At 44.2% G+C, this 17,799-nt stretch overlaps 1 protein-coding gene across 6 annotated transcripts in view; it reads right to left on the bottom strand.

The window, feature by feature from the left end:
- Znf148 (zinc finger protein 148) overlaps nucleotides 1–10,151 on the bottom strand; it is a 99,408-nt gene extending 89,257 nt beyond the window's left edge. For 2 of the 6 annotated variants that reach the window (XM_090344908.1, XM_090344928.1), the window contains exon 1: nucleotides 9,944–10,151. The gene's annotated coding sequence lies outside the window, so the exon portion shown is untranslated. The other 4 variants (XM_090344937.1, XM_090344918.1, XM_090344889.1 and 1 more) reach the window with 3 other exon arrangements.
- Nucleotides 10,152–17,799: the final 7,648 nt, after the last annotated feature.

The following is a 17,799-nucleotide window of genomic DNA, read 5'->3' as shown; positions in this document are numbered from 1 at the left end:
CGGGATATTTTGTGCCGGAGCTGGCTTTGAACTGAAATACTCAGATCTCAGCCTCCTGAATAGCATGAGACACTGACACCCCACTCCCCTTTTCTTTTCTAAGTGAAGAATAGAGCTTATATATTTCTGTGAAAAATGGCTGCCTGTAGGAAACATTAAAAATAAACCCAGCCACGTCCAGCTCAGCTATATTCTTTAATATGGGTCATACAGCACAAATAAAAAACTGGCCGGGTGCAGAGCATGGTGGCTTACGCCTGTAATCCTAGCTACTCAGGAGGCTAAGATCTGAGGATCAAGGTTCAAAGCCAGCCCGGGCACAAAAGGACCTGAGACTTTTATTTCCAATTAACCTCAAGAAAACGCAAGTGGGGATTGGCTCAAGGGGCAGGATGGCAGGCTTGAGCTGAAGAGCTCAGGGACAGTGCCCAGGCCGAGATCAAACCCCATGACCCACCAAAAACAAAAACAAAAAACAAAAAAAAACCTAACTGGCCTTACCCCATAGTTTGTAGGATTCTTAATTCCATGTCTCAGTTTATACTAAACTTCCTCAAGTTGGAATGCTTTTTCAGTAACTTTTGCCACTCCATGGGATGTACCTATCCCTTCAAAAACTAGTAAAAATTCCCCATTTTTAAAAATACAGTGTCTATGAGATGCCCCCAAACTGGCCATGAATGAGATCCTCCTACCTCAGCCTCCTGAATGTTGGCATGTAACTCTATACCTAGCTTTAAAATTACACATTTATATCACTAAAATGATCTCCCATATCCTCCCACAGCCAAGGGGAGTATAAGAGTAGTATTTTTCTTAGATACACTTGTAATCTAAACCCCCTTACCAGAATATAAATGGCAAAGCACTTATTCCTAGAAGCATCTAATGATACTTTTCTATATAATAAAATGTATATTATCTGTCAAAGGCAACTCATCCAATCATTTTCTGAAGTCCTCAACTACAAATTAATTTCTACCACATTCCAAACTTCTGCCATCTCTCTCCTTGATATAACCATTTCAAATAATCTTTTATTTCCATCCTATACTTTTCTCTAAATATAACCTGTCATATTTTAATAATTTTTCAGAAGAATCATTACTTCCAGGTATCACTTTTCTTCCCTGTGGGCTTATCTACCACCTTATTCTTAGTTCTCTAGCATCCACACTGATTGATCTTATGTTCTTTAAACAAAATTTTCCTTCTTCATCTTCTCTTCAACTAGATCTCCTCAAATTACTTCTATTTCTAGCACATATATTTTTGCCAGCGCCATTACACCCCATGTATAAAAGGGCACATTATAGATAGATCAATAAGACAAATAGAAAATATATAAATCGCTTAAATTATCTCAAAGACCTTCTAACCCACTCAGCAAACATGCATCCCACTGGACACATACATACCCTCAGTTCTTTCTATTCTGTAATTCAGAAAGTAGCTTTGAGACAAGTATACAGGAAAATATCAAGATAAATGGGGCAGGCCGGGAGTTTGGCCTAGTGGTTAAAGTGCTTGCCTAGCATGCATGAAGACCCGGGTTCGATTCCTCGGTACCACATACATAGGAAAAAGCCGGAAGTGGTGCTGAGGCTCAAGTGGTAGAGTTCTAGACTTGAGAAAGTCCAAGGATAGTACTCAGGCCCTGAGCTCAAGCCCACGACTGGCAAAAAAAAAAAAAAAAAAGATAAATGGGGCAAGTTGACTTGTGCTCTTCATTCACAGAGACGAAGGAATATGTAGGGTACAGATTCAGAAAAGAACAAACTAGAAGTTACACTGGTCATAAATTGATGCAGACCATACAACTGTTGCAAGCGGCTCAAAATTCACCCAAATTCATATTTGGGGGCCAGGAGTTTGGCCTAGCAGTAGAGTGCTTTTCTAGCATGCACAAAGACCCGGTTTGATTCCTTGGTATCACATACATGGGGGGGAAAAAGCCAAAAGTGGTGTTGAGGCCCACGTGGTAGATCTCTAGCCTTGAGAAAGTTCAAGGACAGTGCTCAGGCCCTGAGCATAAGCCCACAACTGGCAAAACAAATAAATAAATAAAATGTGAATTTAAAAAGAAAACAGACAGGCCGGGAGTTTGGTCTAGTGGTAGAGTGCTTGCCTAGCATACATGAAGACTGGGGTTCTATTTCTTGGTACCACATAGAAAAAGCTGGAAATGGTGCTGTGTCTCAAGTGGTAGAGCTCTAGCCTTGAGAAAGCCCAAGGACAGTGCTCGGGCCCTGAGCTCAAGGCCCAGAACGGGAAGAAAAAAAAAAAAAAAAAGACCTGGGAATGTTGGATAATGGTAGAGTGCTGGCCTTGCATACATGAAGCCCTGGGTTTGATTCCTCTGTACCACACAAACAGAATGAGCCAGAAATGGTGTTGTAGCTAAAGTGATAAGAGTGCTAGCCTTGAGCAAAAGAAGTTCAGAGATGAGTTCAAGCCCCAGGACTGGCCAAAAAAAAAAAGAAAGAAAGAAAGAAAAAAGGGGGGAAAAAAAAAGAAAAGAAACCAGTAAAAGTAGCTAAAACGAAAAATGCAGGAAAACATTCTTACAAACATAGATCCTGACTGTATGTTTATTCTAGGACTGTAACAAAAATTTGGAGCCACTTAGTTTTTCTCTGAAATCTCTAAGCAATTCTTTCAGATATCCACCTGAAGTATGATCCATATAAATCCTTACTCATCTTATCCACTATTCTCCATTTTTCCATTTGTGGTGAACGTACCCCTACGCTGTCTTGCTCAAAGTGTGTTTGTAAACAAATATGCCCCCAAAATTATCTACATATTTAAGTCAGTGTGATCCTCTTAAAAGTAAGTTAATCTTGAGGTAATTGTTTATCTATCCTTTCCACCCATTCAACTTTCTGATACAATAAATCAACATTTAGCTAGTATCTGACTAGCTTTTCCAAAGTCAGTTAATATTTCAACTAAGAAAATCATTCTCATTTCTTAAATTAAAGCAAAACTATTCCTTATTTACACAGGTTGATATCAATTGACCTTCACCATTTCTAAAAGCCAAATTTTTCAGAGGACAAATACTTGTCAACAAAGACTATGCAAGCTAACCTGTCTTGTATTATTTATAAATGTTCCATCTTGTGGAGGGATGGGTGAGAATGCTGAAAGGGGTGACACTGACCCAGATATATTGTGTTCATAAAGGTCAAGATATATTGTATTCATAAATTTATTTTGTTAAATGGCAACTCCATTGCACAACTACTTAAAGATAACAATAAAATTTAAAAGCACACAAAAAGAATAAAGTAGAAAGAATGCAAACAAAATGTATCACCTTGGAGGATTCCTGAACTCCTAAAGAATAAAGAGGATGTCTTACTTTTGTAAGTCCTTCTCCCAATAGTACACAATAGATACTCAATAAGTAATTGTATAACATGGTACTAGAGGCGCAAAGGTAATTAAAATAAGATGTTACAAAAAGTCACAAACACCACTGAAAATGACCACAAAACTATTCAAATGTTCAGCCTGGTGTTGTGGCTCAAGTCTGTAATCCCAGGTACTTGGGAGGCAGAGATCAAGGACTAGAGGTTTAAGGTCAGCTCCAGTAGACAGTTAAATACAGCGATGTTATCCCACAGGAACACCAGTAAGCCTGCAGTTGGAAGAATTGAAGCTCAGGCCTGTGGAGGCATAAAGTAAGACCCTACCTTGAATAACACTAATTTAAAAAGATGAATGATAGATTGTACACCCAGCATGAATGAGACCCAAATTTGAAAAAAAAAATTTTTTTTTAACAAAAATTGGGGCCAGGAGTTTGGCCTAGTGGTAGAGTGCTTGCCTGGCATACATGAAGACCTAAGTTCAATTCCTCAGTACTACATACATAGAAAAAGCCGGAAGTGGTGCTGTGGCTTAAGTGGTAGAACTCTAACCTTGAGAAAGCCCAAGGACAATGCTCAGGCCCTGAGTTCAAGCCCCAGGACTGGCAAAAGAAAAAAAAATTACAATTTGCATCTGAAGTTGGTTGCTTTTTGTTGTTGGTGGTGGTACCAATCCTGGCTTGAATATATGGCCTGTGCACTGTCCCCAAGAAGTTTTACTCAAGGCTAGCCCTCTACCACTTGAGTCACAGCTCCACTTCCAGATTTTTGTGGTTAATTGTAGGTAAAAGTCTGAGACTTTTCCTGTCCTAGCTGACTTTGAACCAGTGGCTTACACCTGTAATCCTAACTACTCAGGAAACTAAGACCTGATAATCACAGTTTGAAGCCATCCTGAGCAGTCCATAAGGCTCCAATTTACCACCAAGAAGCCAAAAATAGAGTTGTGACTCAAGTGACAGAGCACTAGCCTTGAGGAAAAAAAAGAAAAAAAAAAAAAAAGCTAAAGGACAGCACCCAGGCCATGAGTTCAAGGTCCAGGATTGACTACTAAAAAAACAACACAACAACTAGTGTCCTAATCCAGACCAACTCACCCCAAATATCCCCAGATTAAACAACAGTTAGGTCTTTGATCTCACCCCTTCAATGTTTTTGCAGATTATGAATCCCCCTCTAATTCATTCTCTTCTTCTTCCCTTAACCAAAAAGCCCACTAGCCAGGCACTAATGGCTAAGACCTGTAATCCTAGCTACTCAGTAGGCTCAGACCTGAAGCTAAGTCCCTGAGACTTGGGGTTTTTTTTTGTTTTTTGTTTTTTTTTTTTCCCCAGTCCTGGGCTTGAGCTCAGGGCCTGAGCACTGTCCTTGGACTTTCTCAAGGCTAGAGCTCTACCACTTGAGCCTCAGCACCACTTCCGGCTTTTTTCTATGTATGTGGTAATGAGGAATCAAACCCAGGTCTTCATGCATGCTAGGCAAGCCCTTTAACCACTAGGCCAAACTCCCGGCCCTGAGACTTGTTTTGTTTTTGTTTTTGTCAGTCCTGGGGCTTAAACTCAAGGCTTGGGCATTATCCTTGAGCTTTCTCAAGGCTAGTGCTTTACCATTTGAGCCACAGCACCACTTCTGGCTTTTTCTATGTATGTGGTACCAAGGAATCGAACAGAGAACTTCATGCATGCTAGGCCAGCACTCTACCACTAGACCACACTCGCACCCCCACCCCCACATTCTTATCTCCAACTAATCACTAGAAAACTGAAGTGGGACTATAGCTCAAAGTGGTAGAGTGCTGGCTTTGAGCAGAAAAGCTCAGGAACATTTGCTCTGGCCCTGAGTACGAAGTTAAGATATTCCTTTTATTCTTCACTTTTTCACTATATAGACATAATATCCCTACAGAGTCAGCAATGACATACAGTCCCACTAGCACCACTATTTTCTCGTAATTAAAGAGGTATTAATTAAAAATTAAGAATCAATCTGAGTTGAGCATCAATGGCTCATGTCTGTAATCCTAGCTACCTAGGAAACTGCTGAGATCTGAAGTCATCAGTTCAAAGTCAGCTGGGGGGGGGGCGGGGGGGGCGGCGCTGAAATGGTAGAGTGCCTGTCTTAATCAAACGAGCTAAGGGCAGCACCCAGATCCTGAGGTACATGCACAGGAACATGTGCGGGCAAACATGCACAAAGAACCAAATTGTTGTATTTCACCAGAGATTAAAAGTCTCCCCTGGGCACTGATGCCTCCCACCCATAATCCTAGCTACTTAGGAGGTTGAGATCTGATGACTGTGGTTCAACGTCAGCAGGGGTAGGAAAGTCCATGAGACTATTACCTCCAATAAACTACTCAGAAAAAGTAGGAAGTGGTGATGTGGCTCAAATGGCACTATCCTTGAGGAGGAAAAAAAATCTCAGAGACAGCATCCAGGCCCAGAGTTAAAAACCTAGGATTGGCAAGGAAAAGAATATATATATAATGTTATCAGCACATCCATTAAACTCTTATTGCTCTTTTTCTTCCTCTCCTCATCACCTTATATATTTCTTCCTTACCCCACCACCTCAGGGAGGAAATAAAAATGGAGCAAGAAGTTGGGCTCAGAGCTGGGAGTGTGGCCTAGTGGTAGAGTGCTTGCCTAGCATGCACAAAGCCCTGTGTTCAATTCCTCAGTACCACATATAGAGAAAAGGCCAGAAGTGGAACTGTGGTTCAAATGGTAGAGTATTAGCCTTGAGAAAGCCCAAGGACAGTGCCAGGCCCTGAGTTCAAGGCCAAGGACTAGGAAAAAAAAAAAAAAAGTTGGGCTCAGTGGCATACACCTATAATCCTAGCTACATGATAGGCAAAGACAGGAAAACTGAAGTTAGTGAGGGGGGTACTCCTTATCAACCAATAAGAGGCCAAGAACCAACTTCTGTCATCCCAACTCCTCCACAAGCATAAATAGAAGGATTTGGGTTCGGGGCCAGGAGTTTGGCCTAGTGGTAGAGTGCTTGCCTAGCATGCACGAAGACCTGGGTTCAATTCCTTGGTACCACATACATAGAAAAAAGCCGGAAGTGGTGCTGAGGCTCAAGTGGTAGAGCTCTAACCTTGAGAAAATCCAAGGACAGAGTTCATGCCCTGAGCTCATGCCCAGGACTGGCAAAAAAAAAAAAAAAAGAAGGATTTGGGTTCAGGACAACCTAAGCATAAATGCAAAAGCTTTTTTAAAAATAACAAAAGCAAAAAAGGATCAAGTGGTATAGCACCTGCCTGGCAAGTGCAAGGTCCTAAATTCAAATCCCAATGCCACCAAATAGGGAGAAAGGAAAAGAGGGAGAAAAAGCCAGCAAATATCCAGGAGCCATTTTAATGCCCTCCCAGAATCTATGTACTATAAAATTCTCTAGAAAACTATCAAAGAATACGGCCTCTTAACTAATTCCAAAATGTACAATCATCATTGTCAAGCATGCCTCATTTCTAAAGAGCAAATCTAATGCTGCAAAGATGCTGTTTCCCATACTTTTCCTTGGATTCATCAAACTTCCCTTTATTACTAGATAGAATAGGATTTAGTATCCAGCCTACTTAAATGCTTCTCTCCACTTCAACAAAGCCTTCAGACTCAAAAACTTAACATAGTGAGGAAGTCAAGAGATATAGACTAAAACTGTTAGGCTCTAAAATAAGTGTAAGAATAATATTTAAAGACATAAACATCAAATAAAGGTAAAAATACTATCACAGAGGAATGAGAGAAAGGAAGGATAGTGTAAACCATATCAATCTTTCTCGCTTATAAAAGTCTAGAAGATTAAGGCTAGGAATATGGCCTAGTGGCAGAGTGCTTGCCTAACATGCACAAAATTCTGGTTCAATTCCTTGGTACAACATACACAGAAAATGCTGGAGGTGCTCTTGTGATGCAAGTGGTAAGAGCTCTAGCCTTGAGAAAGCCCCTGACAATGCCCAGGCCGAGTTCAAGCCCCAGGACTGGCAAAAAAAAAAAAAAAAAAAAAAAAAAAAAAAAAAAAGGTCTAGAAGATTAGCGAGCTGGGCAGAAAAGTTCACTAGATTCCATCCCCAAAATAACCAGCTAAATGCAGGGCTGGAGGCATGGTGCAAGTGGTAAGGCACTATCCTAGAGTTCAAACCCCAGTACCACTAAAAATAAATAAATAAATAATAAATAAATAAGACTGAAGTGATGGAGCCAGGCATGGTAGTATATGCCTATGATCCCAGCACTGGGGTGGCTGAAGCAGGAGAATAGAGTTTGAGGCCAGCCTGGCCCACAACATGAAAAGAACTAAAATATTAGCGTTTAGAAGTTGCAGCTTCTGGAAAGCAGAACTGCAAAGAACAGGTACAGAGAGAATTATCGCTTTTTATCCCAAGTCCCTCCAACATTTTCATTTAAAATTATATCCATGTATTATTATTTCATGATATTTTTAAAGGGAGATGAGTGTAAAATGTCATGCTATATTTAAGGGTAATATACCTACAATAAAAGGAAGATAACATTCATTCAGTACTGGTGAAGAGAAAGAAAAATGGCTCTCAAACTATGGCTAACAATAAAAATGTGTTTGTCAGTCTATGTAAAACAAGCAAGACCTTTTAAAAAGTCATTGAATCTAAATATACTGATAGAAAGTTTCCCCAAGTGTTCAAATAACACAAACCTGGATCATTTCTGTAAAAAAAAAAAAAAAAAATCTGTTATTAAAGAAATCCCCTGTACTCTAATGATAAATTAGCATCTTCTATAGCGCTATTTGCTAAATGACATATTCACTCCATCTTCCCCATTAATGTCGCTTCACCTTCGATAACCATAAAAATATTTTCATGCTTAACATATTTATTACCCTCGAGCTGGAAAAAAAAACTACAACATAATGTGAATATAGGTTCTCTTAATACAAAAAGGTAAATAATACCTAGGTAAATTTTTAAAGTGTAGTCCTCACTCAGAATTCCCTCCTGGAAATTAGGTCTGGTATGGGCTTGGTAAATCCAACAGACCAGAGCTTAGTTCATTTCCTGACAGATGTTAACTGTCCCTCCAATCTGGATCTACAATCTTCCAGTCCTTGGTCTCTTTAAGATTCCCCTAGACCTCAGATAACTGATCCTAACTTCTTCAAACCTAAGACCAAAACAGATTCTGTAGCTCCCCCATTCCACATGCTTACAGCTTTATTTTCCTCACCACCACCATGCCTCAGTGAGAGAGTACAAGGAGAACTGTGAATGGTGAAAGATCTCCCGCCAACCTCAGGAGTACAGAACCAGCCCAGTAAATTTAGACTTGTTTGAGTCTAGCTCCAAATGGAGCCTTACAAAAAAGGGTTGTGGTGCATAAACTTCCCCCAACACCATCGACTGCAATCTAGGCATGGCAGGGCTCCCCCGGACCATCCAAGTAATTCCCATGGCCAGCATAGGGTTCTTGCAGCCTTTGATAAGTGACAATACTTCAAATTTTGCTAAACTCCATGGCTTCGAGAATTCCCATGGCCCATGGCTCTTTCTCAAGGTCCGTCTCAGAGGTTTTTATACTCAACAGTGCAGGCCTGAAATGAGTCAGAATCAAGTCTGAATACTCAGAGACACCCCCTCCTCCCCGCACACCCCCAAAATCAACCTCGGCCCGGTCCCACACACTTACCAGATGCCATCTACGGAGGATCCCAAGCAGGTTCGAAACTAGGCCACGCTGGCCCATCTGGAATAACTCTTTAGTCCTTGGGCCAGCATGTGTTCATTATGCCACATCTGTCTATTCTATTATGCATCCCCTGCATCTTCTCTACTATTTCGCCCTCCCTCCGGCTTCCAACGCTCTCCTAGCGATCCGCGGCAAGTCCTCGATCCCTTCTTTCCCGGCTCTTTCCAGAATCAAGTCCCTGCACAGATCCGCACAATGAACACCCGTCCTCGTTCTCAGGGCTCCTCGCCACGGCCGCCCCCTGCATTCCTCCACCGAGCCCGCATCTTTCCTCCAAACCCCGGCCCTCCCTCCCCTTCTCCCCGGGAGCGCACTCGGGGGGCCGCCGCCGCCGCGGGGACTGCGGCCTGCGAAGCCCGCAGCCCGGCGCCGGGCTCGGCGGCCGGCCGGGCGGCGCGCCTGGGGTCTCCCGGCCTGCTCACGCCCGCGGGCGGCACCGCGGGCCTCCCCGGGCCGGCGCCCGCCGCCCTCCGCAGCCGGTCACCCCGCGCACACGCGCGCGCGCACACGCACACACACACACACACGCACACACACCCCGTCAGGCCGCGGAGGCCGCCCGCACGCCTCCGCCACCCCCCGTCACGCTCCGCTCGCAATCCCCGCAACCCACCATCCTCGCCCGGCTTCCTCCCGGCCCCCACCACGGCCAGCCCGGCGTGGCCCTGGGCCTCGGCCGGCCGCTCCTCGGCCGCCTCCTCCCCCCCCCACCCCGCGCCCCGCTTCGCGGCGGCCCCCCCTCTCCACTCAGGCCGTTACCGCCGCGCGCTCCCACCTCCCGCCGCCCCCTCCCCGCCCTCCCCCGGGCCCGGGCCTGCCAGGCCCAGCGTTTACCGCGGGCCGCCGGGCGGACGGGCGCCGAGTCGCGCGGTCACCAACGGCAGCCGACGGCAGCTCCCACCTTCCTACGAGGCCTGGAGAGGAGGGGAAGGGGGGAGGGGGGAGAACTTTGGTTGTGGCAGCTTCGGCAACAGCTCCCACCCCTGCGCCTTTCTCCTCTTCCTCCTCCCCCTCCTCCTCCTCCTCCTCCTCTTCCTCCTTCTCTTCCTCCTCCCAGAGCAGTCGAGAGGCAGACATGCCGTGGCTAGAGCGCCGCCGCCGCCGCCGCCGCCGCCGCCGTCGCCGCGCGGTGCACGGTGGGAAGCCCCGCACACGAGAAGCGCGCCGCGGCGCCCGCCCTCGCCCTCGCCCTCGCCCTCGTCCTCACCCGGCTCGGCGACCCGACCGCGAGACCCAGCGTGGCACCGGTTCCGGTGCCTGCGTGTCACCAGGTCGGCGTGGCCGGGGAAGCTGGCCCGGTGCCGCGGCCTCCCCCGCCCGCCGCGGGCCCCTGAAGGAAGAGACGAGGTCTGCGGAAGCCCTCGGTGGAGAGGCGGGTACGCCCCCCCCCCCGCCCGCCCCTGCGCTCCGGGCCGCGGCCCGCCGCCCCGGGGAGCGCGGCGAGGGCGGGAACCTGGGGGAAAGGTTTTAATTCTCCCTTACCTAGCCCTCTTCCCCCGGAAGACACCACCCCGCGCCCTTGAAACTCGTCGGCTCGGTTAGTGTCTGCGCACAGATGGCCCGCAGCGAGCACCGAGAAAGATCCCCGGTCAGGCCCTGCAGCCCGCCAGGCGGGACTCCAAGGTAGTTTTAAGTTCACCCGGAGCCCACACTTCGGGCTGTATGGCAGCCAAGACTTACTAGTGAGCTATATAGAGCGGAGAACGGCCGCACACTTGTCCTCTGGGAGCCCTTTAAGTGACCTCCGCCTGACCCCAAGCTCCTTTAGGGGCCTCGATCTCACTAACCTTACGTGACCCCAGGGCACCCGTGAATTCTGCAGTGGCTTGCTGGTACTCGGCTTTGCCCCCCCCACTGTGGAACAAGGTCAGCCAGTTAGCACAAAAGGTGATGCTCAAGGATTGTTAGGTGAGATGAAACACCTCCATTATGGTTTCTTCATAACAATCTGAAGGTTTTATTTAGCACCTTTTTGCAATATTTAAACATAACCCTTGAGGGGAGAGAGCATGACAGTATCTACACAAGCATTCTGGAATTCTCCTTCCCCTAGTCCACACCCACCTTCCCCACCCCATGCGGACTGAATGTTCATTTGAATAGTGCTTTTTGGCAAAACTCCAAACTCCCGGCATTATGCACTTCTGATGACACTGAATTAGATTACTGTCTGCAAGGTTAATGTGCCCCCAGGCATTAGCCTTAGTAAATCGTGATTCCTGTTTAGAAATAGCTGAGGCCCAGAAGTTCAGCTTAATTTAGACACAGGTAACTAAGAAGCGCAAGGATAAGCCACAGCTCCACAATCAACTCTCCACAAGCTCTCACCATTAAAAAGCATAAATTTTAACAAGATGACTGCATATTCTGAATGCTAATTGCAACGAAATGGTGATAGAGGCTACAGCAAGGGACAAGTGTCTGGAGGGCAGCCTTCTGGCAACTTCTAGCATCTGCAATGGCATAAAATTCAGATGTAAAAAAAAAAATTTTTTAATACCCCTGGCAAAAAAAAAAAAAAAAAAAAAACACAAGCTCACTATTCAGCAGTGAGGAAACCAAAAACTGAAAAGGACTGAAGGTGTGGAGATTACACCCAATGGGGTAGTTTATTGGTTCGCCACTAGAAATAGACCTGGTTCCTTGCTCTTAGTCATAACTGAGAAACAAAAGAAATTCAACAACCTAAAATGGACAGTGACAACAGGAGTGCTAGTGAGAGGCAAGCCTAGACCCTTTTGTGTGTGGGTATGTGTGCAAGTACCGGGACTTGAACTCATGGCTCATACTCGCTTGAATTTATTCACACAAGAATAGTACTCTACCACTTGAGCCACACCCTCACTTCCACATTTTTCCTGGCTAATAGGAGAAAAGTGTCTAATGGACTTGCCTGCCCAGGATGGCTTTGAACCACAATTCTCAGATTTCAGCCTTCTGTAAGCTGCAATCCTAGCCTGCTATCTAGGATTACTATCTAGGCATGAGCTACCAGCACCTAGCAAGCTTAGACCCTTTATAAGTTATATCTTTAGAACTATTTCTTAACTCCAGTTTGTTTTCTACTTATTTCCTCAGAAAACACTGGCCCCAGGCAACTGACAATGGCATATTGCAGGTAACTGGGTGTGGCACATTCACCCTCTTAACCTTCATAAACTTCATACTTAACCTTCATAAACTTCATACTTAACCTTCATATGTGTTAGATATAGTGTAATGCAACTTTATCCCACTTACAGACTTAGATAATCATCCCACACTGAACTGTTCCATTGCAACAAAACTCTCTCATACTACCTGCTATAGTTTGCATCTGAAATGTCCCTCAAAAGCTTATATAAAGCATATATGTTGAAGGCTAGACCCCAGTCAATACAGCAGTGTTCCAAAGTGGGGCCTGTGGGAAGAGATTAGATCTGCCCTCTTCATTGGCTTCTGTGATGCACTGTTGGAAGGTGGTAGAAAAATTAGGTTACTGGGGATATCTCTTTGAAAGGTTCTTGGCCATTTCAGCCTTTTGCTGCCATGAGGGTAAACAGCTGTGCTCCCCTACACATTCACTGCCTCACCACAAGCCCATGAGACAACAGACCCTCTGAAACCATAAGTAAAGTAAATCTTTCCTCTTTGGTCTCAGGTATCTTCTCACAGTGACATAACACTGAACAACATTCATGAATTCCTGCTGCCACTCCAACCCTATCTTCTACTAACCACCAGTCATCTCTCTATGTATAGGTTTGTCATTTCAGATCTTACATAAAAAGCATTCATATAGGCAGGGAGTTTGGCCTAGCGCTAGACTACCTAGCATGCACGTAGATCCAGGTTGTTTGATTCCTTAGTACCACATATATAGAAAAGTCATAAGTGGTACTGTGGCTCAAGTGGCAGAGTGAAAGCTTGAGGAAAAAGCCCAAGAACAGTGCTCAGGCCCTGAGTTCAAGCCCCACGACTGACAAAAAAAAAAAACGCATTCATATAACAATTTTTTTGAGCGTGAGGCTTTTCACTGAATGCATTGTCTCTATTATCTAAGTTGTTCCACATAGAAAACATTGGGGTTTTTTGTGTGTGGATATACCAGTTTGTTCATCCATTTCTCCAATCATAGGTTGTTTCCAAGGTTTTGTTGTTTGCTATCACAAATAAGAGCTTCTATGAATCTTTATGTGCAAGTTTCTACCAGTAATGTATGAGAAGTCCAGATTCTTTCCATCTTTACCAGCATGATCACTTGAATTCCGTTTGTTGGTTTTGCTGATAGGTATATATTTTATTTCCTTTAAGAAAAGAAAAAGGGCAGCTGGGCACCAGTAGCTCACACCTATAATCCTAGCTACTGAGAAGGTTAAGATCTGAAGCTTGCAGTTTGAAGCCAGAAATGTCTGTGAGACTTATCTCCACTAAACTACCAAAAAGCTAGAAGTGGGGCTGTAGTTCAAGTGGTAAAGAACTAGCTTTGAGCAAAAGAAGCTCAAGGACAGAGGCTAGGCCCTGAGTTCAAGCCCTAAGACTGGCACCAAAAAAAAGAGGCTTCTCTCAAAACTGACTTAAGTAAGATACATTCTAACTTTCCAACTCCTACTTATAAACACACAGTCCCTTTGTCATTACAAGTCACTAGAGAAACAACCCTCTCTGGCATATGAAGTCTTTTCTAATATTAAGTTTAGCTGCACACTGATGGCTCACACCTCTAATCCCAGTTATGGAAACAGCCCAGATGACCTACAATCAATAAGTGGAACAATAAAAACCACATGGTACATATACACAATGAAATTTTACTGATCCATTAGAATACTATGTTGTTTATAGGGATGGACTTAGAGCAGATCATGTTAAGTGAAGTAAGCCAAGCACCTAGAGACAAACAGCACATGTTTTCTCGTATATGGAGAAGCTGGATGTAAATTACAACTGACCCTAGGCTAGCTCCTGCTAGTCCTTGCTACAGCAGGACTCTAGGCATTTAAACGTAGACTAAAGAAAGATGCCCTTAGGGGAAGAACCCAAAGGCGTAACAAATTCCAGGAAATTGAAACATGGTGGTGCTTTTGGTGGTAGTGGTAGCACTGATTGTGTTTGTTTTAGTTGTACATGTGTGTGCCTTTTTTATTTTATTTTTTTATTTTTTGCCAGTCCTGGGCTTGAGCTCAGGGCCTGAGCACTGTCCTTGGACTTTCTCAAGACTAGAGCTCTACCACTTAAGCCTCAGCAGCACTTCCAGCTTTTTTCTATGTCTGTGGTATTGAGGAATTGAACCCACGTCTTCATTCATGCTAGGCAAGTACTCTATGACTAAGCCAAACTTGCAGCCCAGTGTGTGCCTTTTTTAGAGTGGAAAAGGGGAAGAACAGAAAGAGAGGGAGGCAAGTAAACAAATGCAATCATAGTATTCACTACATAGAAAATGAACTATGCAACTTATGGGCAGGGTCAGGAGTGGGAAACTGAGGAAAAATGAAGGAAAGAGTGACACTGTCCAAAAAAAAAAAAAAGAAGTGTATTTAATACCTAACTTATGAAATGGTAACTCCTCCATACAATTTACTAATTATATTATTTATTTTTTAATGAACTATATAATTTGTGGGTTTGGGACAGGAGGGGGAAGATAGAGGCAAACATAGAAAGGGATAACTTTGATCAAGAAGCATTGTACTCATAACCTGACTTATGGAATTGTAACCCCTTTGTACAACTACCTAATAACCATTTTAGAAAAAGTAAAATCTGTGGGTTTCATTTTATAAAAATAATGGCAATTAGGCATTTTTATCACTGGAGATTTTACATGTTTAAGCTCTGCACAATGGAGCATGCCTGGCAGGTTCTACTGGAAAGGCTGAGACAAAATGATTGCTTGAGCCTAGCAGCTTGAGGCCCATCCCAGGAAAATGACCTGCTGTGTGTGTATGTGTGGGTTTTTTTTTTTTTTTTTTAGCAAAGAGATTTGTTATATGACAGCCACAGAAAGACATATTTCAGTTCACCTCAGCTACCTTCTTGGGTATAGACCCAAGCTTTAGATTACACAAATGAAAAAATGGGGAATAGGCAAAAGTGGTATCCATAATTATTGAACATTCCTAGTCAAAGGGTCTTGGCTTATCATTTCAGGCCTGTTCTTGGAGAGATTCTGAAGAAGTTACTGCTTATCACTTTCAGGGAGTGAGCTGTCACTGTCTATCCCAGATGTTTATCAGTTCCTTAGGGATAGTTTTGGTTCCTTGTCATAAAGACTTTATCAATCAGTCCTGACCTGCCTGGAAAAATGATCTTGGGGGGAAAAAAAGGGATTTCACACACTTTGCATATTGATGAAATATTGTAATATAATACAGAAATTGTTTTTTCCCACTTTTTTCTAGTCTTCATATAATTTCGATGTAAAAACATGTCAAGGGGCAGGGAGTTTGGCCTAGTGGTAGAGTGCTTGCATAGCATGTAGGAAGACTGGGGTTCTATTCCTCAGTACCACATACATAAAAAAAGTTGGAAGTGGTGTTGTGGCTCAAGTAGTAGAGCTCTAGCTTGAGAAAGCCCAAGGACAGTACTCAGGCCCTGAGTTTAAGCCCCACAACACACACGCACGCACGCACGCACGCACGCACACACATTTATTTGACAAATTTGGACATCTGGCTTTTTTTAATTTTTATTTATTTTTTTTTTTTGCCAGCAGCTTAAAGCTGCTACACCTTTCCGTTCACTGATTTTTCATAAAGGCAACCACTTTTCACTTTCCTAAAGAGGATTGCATAGCTACATCTGAGCATGAGAGCTGGGCTAGGCCTGAGCCCAATGGTTGTGAGCCACCAAGGCTCAGTCTTCCACCCAATGTCACCACTCCCCCAAGTGCTAGGGTAAAAGAATAGTTGGACTAAGCTCCATAGGAGCTCCTAGACTAGTGGGGGAGACACATCAAAGGTGAGATAATTTCAGCATCATATACTGATAGCAGAAGAATATTGAGAATATTTGGGGGTTCCAAAACAGATGGCACCTACAAACTGATATATCATTCTGATATTCAAACAAAACTTTCCACCTTGCAGGCCGGGAGTTTGGCCTAGTGGTAGAGTGCTTGCCTAGCATGCACGAAGACATGGGTTCAATTCCTCAGTACCACATATACATAGAAAAAGCTGGAAATGGTGCTGTGGCTTAAGTGGTAGAGCTCTAGCTTTGAGAAAATCTAAGGACAGTGCTCAGGCCCTGAGCTCAAGCCCAGGACCGGAAAAAAAAAAAACAAAAAACTTTCCATTTTGCTTATTATACATTTGGAACCTCAAAGGCTAAATTCTTTAGATTTCAAACCTTGCGCACAACCTCATTTCACATTGAGAGAAACATTTGGCCAGGTGCTGGTGGGTCACACCTGTAATCCTAGCTTTTCAGGAGGCTAGGATCTGGGGCTCAAAGTTTGAAGCCAGTTTAAGCAGAAATGTCTATGAAACTTTCATCTCTAATTAACTACCAAAAAACCAGAAGTGGAGTGGTGGCTCAAGTGGTACAGCCATGATCAGGAAAGCCAAGTGAGAGATTTAGGCCCTGAGTTCAAACCCCAGCACTGATACACACAAACACACACACACACACACACAAATTAAAATCAGATGAAAGTGACAACACTTGTGAGCTGAAACTATAGTATCAGTGACAAAAGAAGTAACTTTCTAGCAGTTTTACCTCTTTTTTTTTTTTTTTTTTTTTGCCAATTTTGGGCTTGAGCTCAGGGCCTGAGCACTGTCCTTGGACTTTCTCAAGGCTAGAGCTCTACCACTTGAGCCTCAGCACCACTTCTGGCTTTTTTCTATCTATGTGGTACCAAGGAATCGAACCTGGGTCTTCGTGCATGCTAGGCAAGCACTCTACCACTAGGCCAAACTCCCCGCCCTACCTCATTTTTTTTTATTGTTTTGTCCATTGTGAGGCTTGAACTATGGGCCTAGACACTGTCCCTGAGCTCTTCAGCTCAAGGCTACCACCTTACCCCTTGAGCTGCAGCGCCATTTCCTGTTTTCTGGTGGTTAATTGGAGATAAGAGTCTCATGGACTTTAGTGCCTGGGCTAGCTTTGAACCGTGATCCTCAGCTCTCAGCCTCCTGGGTAGCTAGGATCATAGGCGTGAGCCACCCCACCTGGCTTATTCTACCTTGTTTTTAATGTTTCCCAAAACAGCTGTTTTTTTTCCCACAGAAATATATAAGCTCTATTCTTCCCTTAGAAAAGAATAGGGGAGCCAGATGCCACTGGCTCAAGCCTATAATCCTAGCTACTCAAGAGGCTAACAACTGAGGATGGGAGTTCAAAGTCCACCCGTGAGACTGTCTACAATTAACCATTGGGAAACCGGAAGTGGTGCTGTGGCTCAAGTGGTAGAGCTTGAGCTGAAAAGCTCAGGGACAGGCCCAGGCCCAGAGTTCACCACCATGACCACCAACAAAAAAGAAAAAAAAAAGAAGAAAAGGAAGAGGGCTACAGAGAAAAACTCAGCTGGTTTGGGGCTTTGTAAAACAATAAGCTTCAGTGTGACTGAGAGTCATTATCCATCCAGCCTCAGGCCACATATCACCTTATGCCCATCTCCACCCAGTGTCTCCCTTCTAACAGACAGATATGACATCCAAACAGCCAGAGTCCATAAGGACACCCCCAGGTCAGCAAGGATGGTTAAT

This window comes from Megascapheus bottae, chromosome 1 (assembly GCF_031878675.1).
Source record: "Megascapheus bottae isolate mThoBot1 chromosome 1, mThoBot2.hap1, whole genome shotgun sequence".
NCBI classification, from domain to species: Eukaryota; Metazoa; Chordata; class Mammalia; order Rodentia; family Geomyidae; genus Megascapheus; species Megascapheus bottae.
The sequence above is the reverse complement of the archived record's forward strand: the minus strand, read 5'-3'. Positions and strand labels throughout refer to the sequence as shown.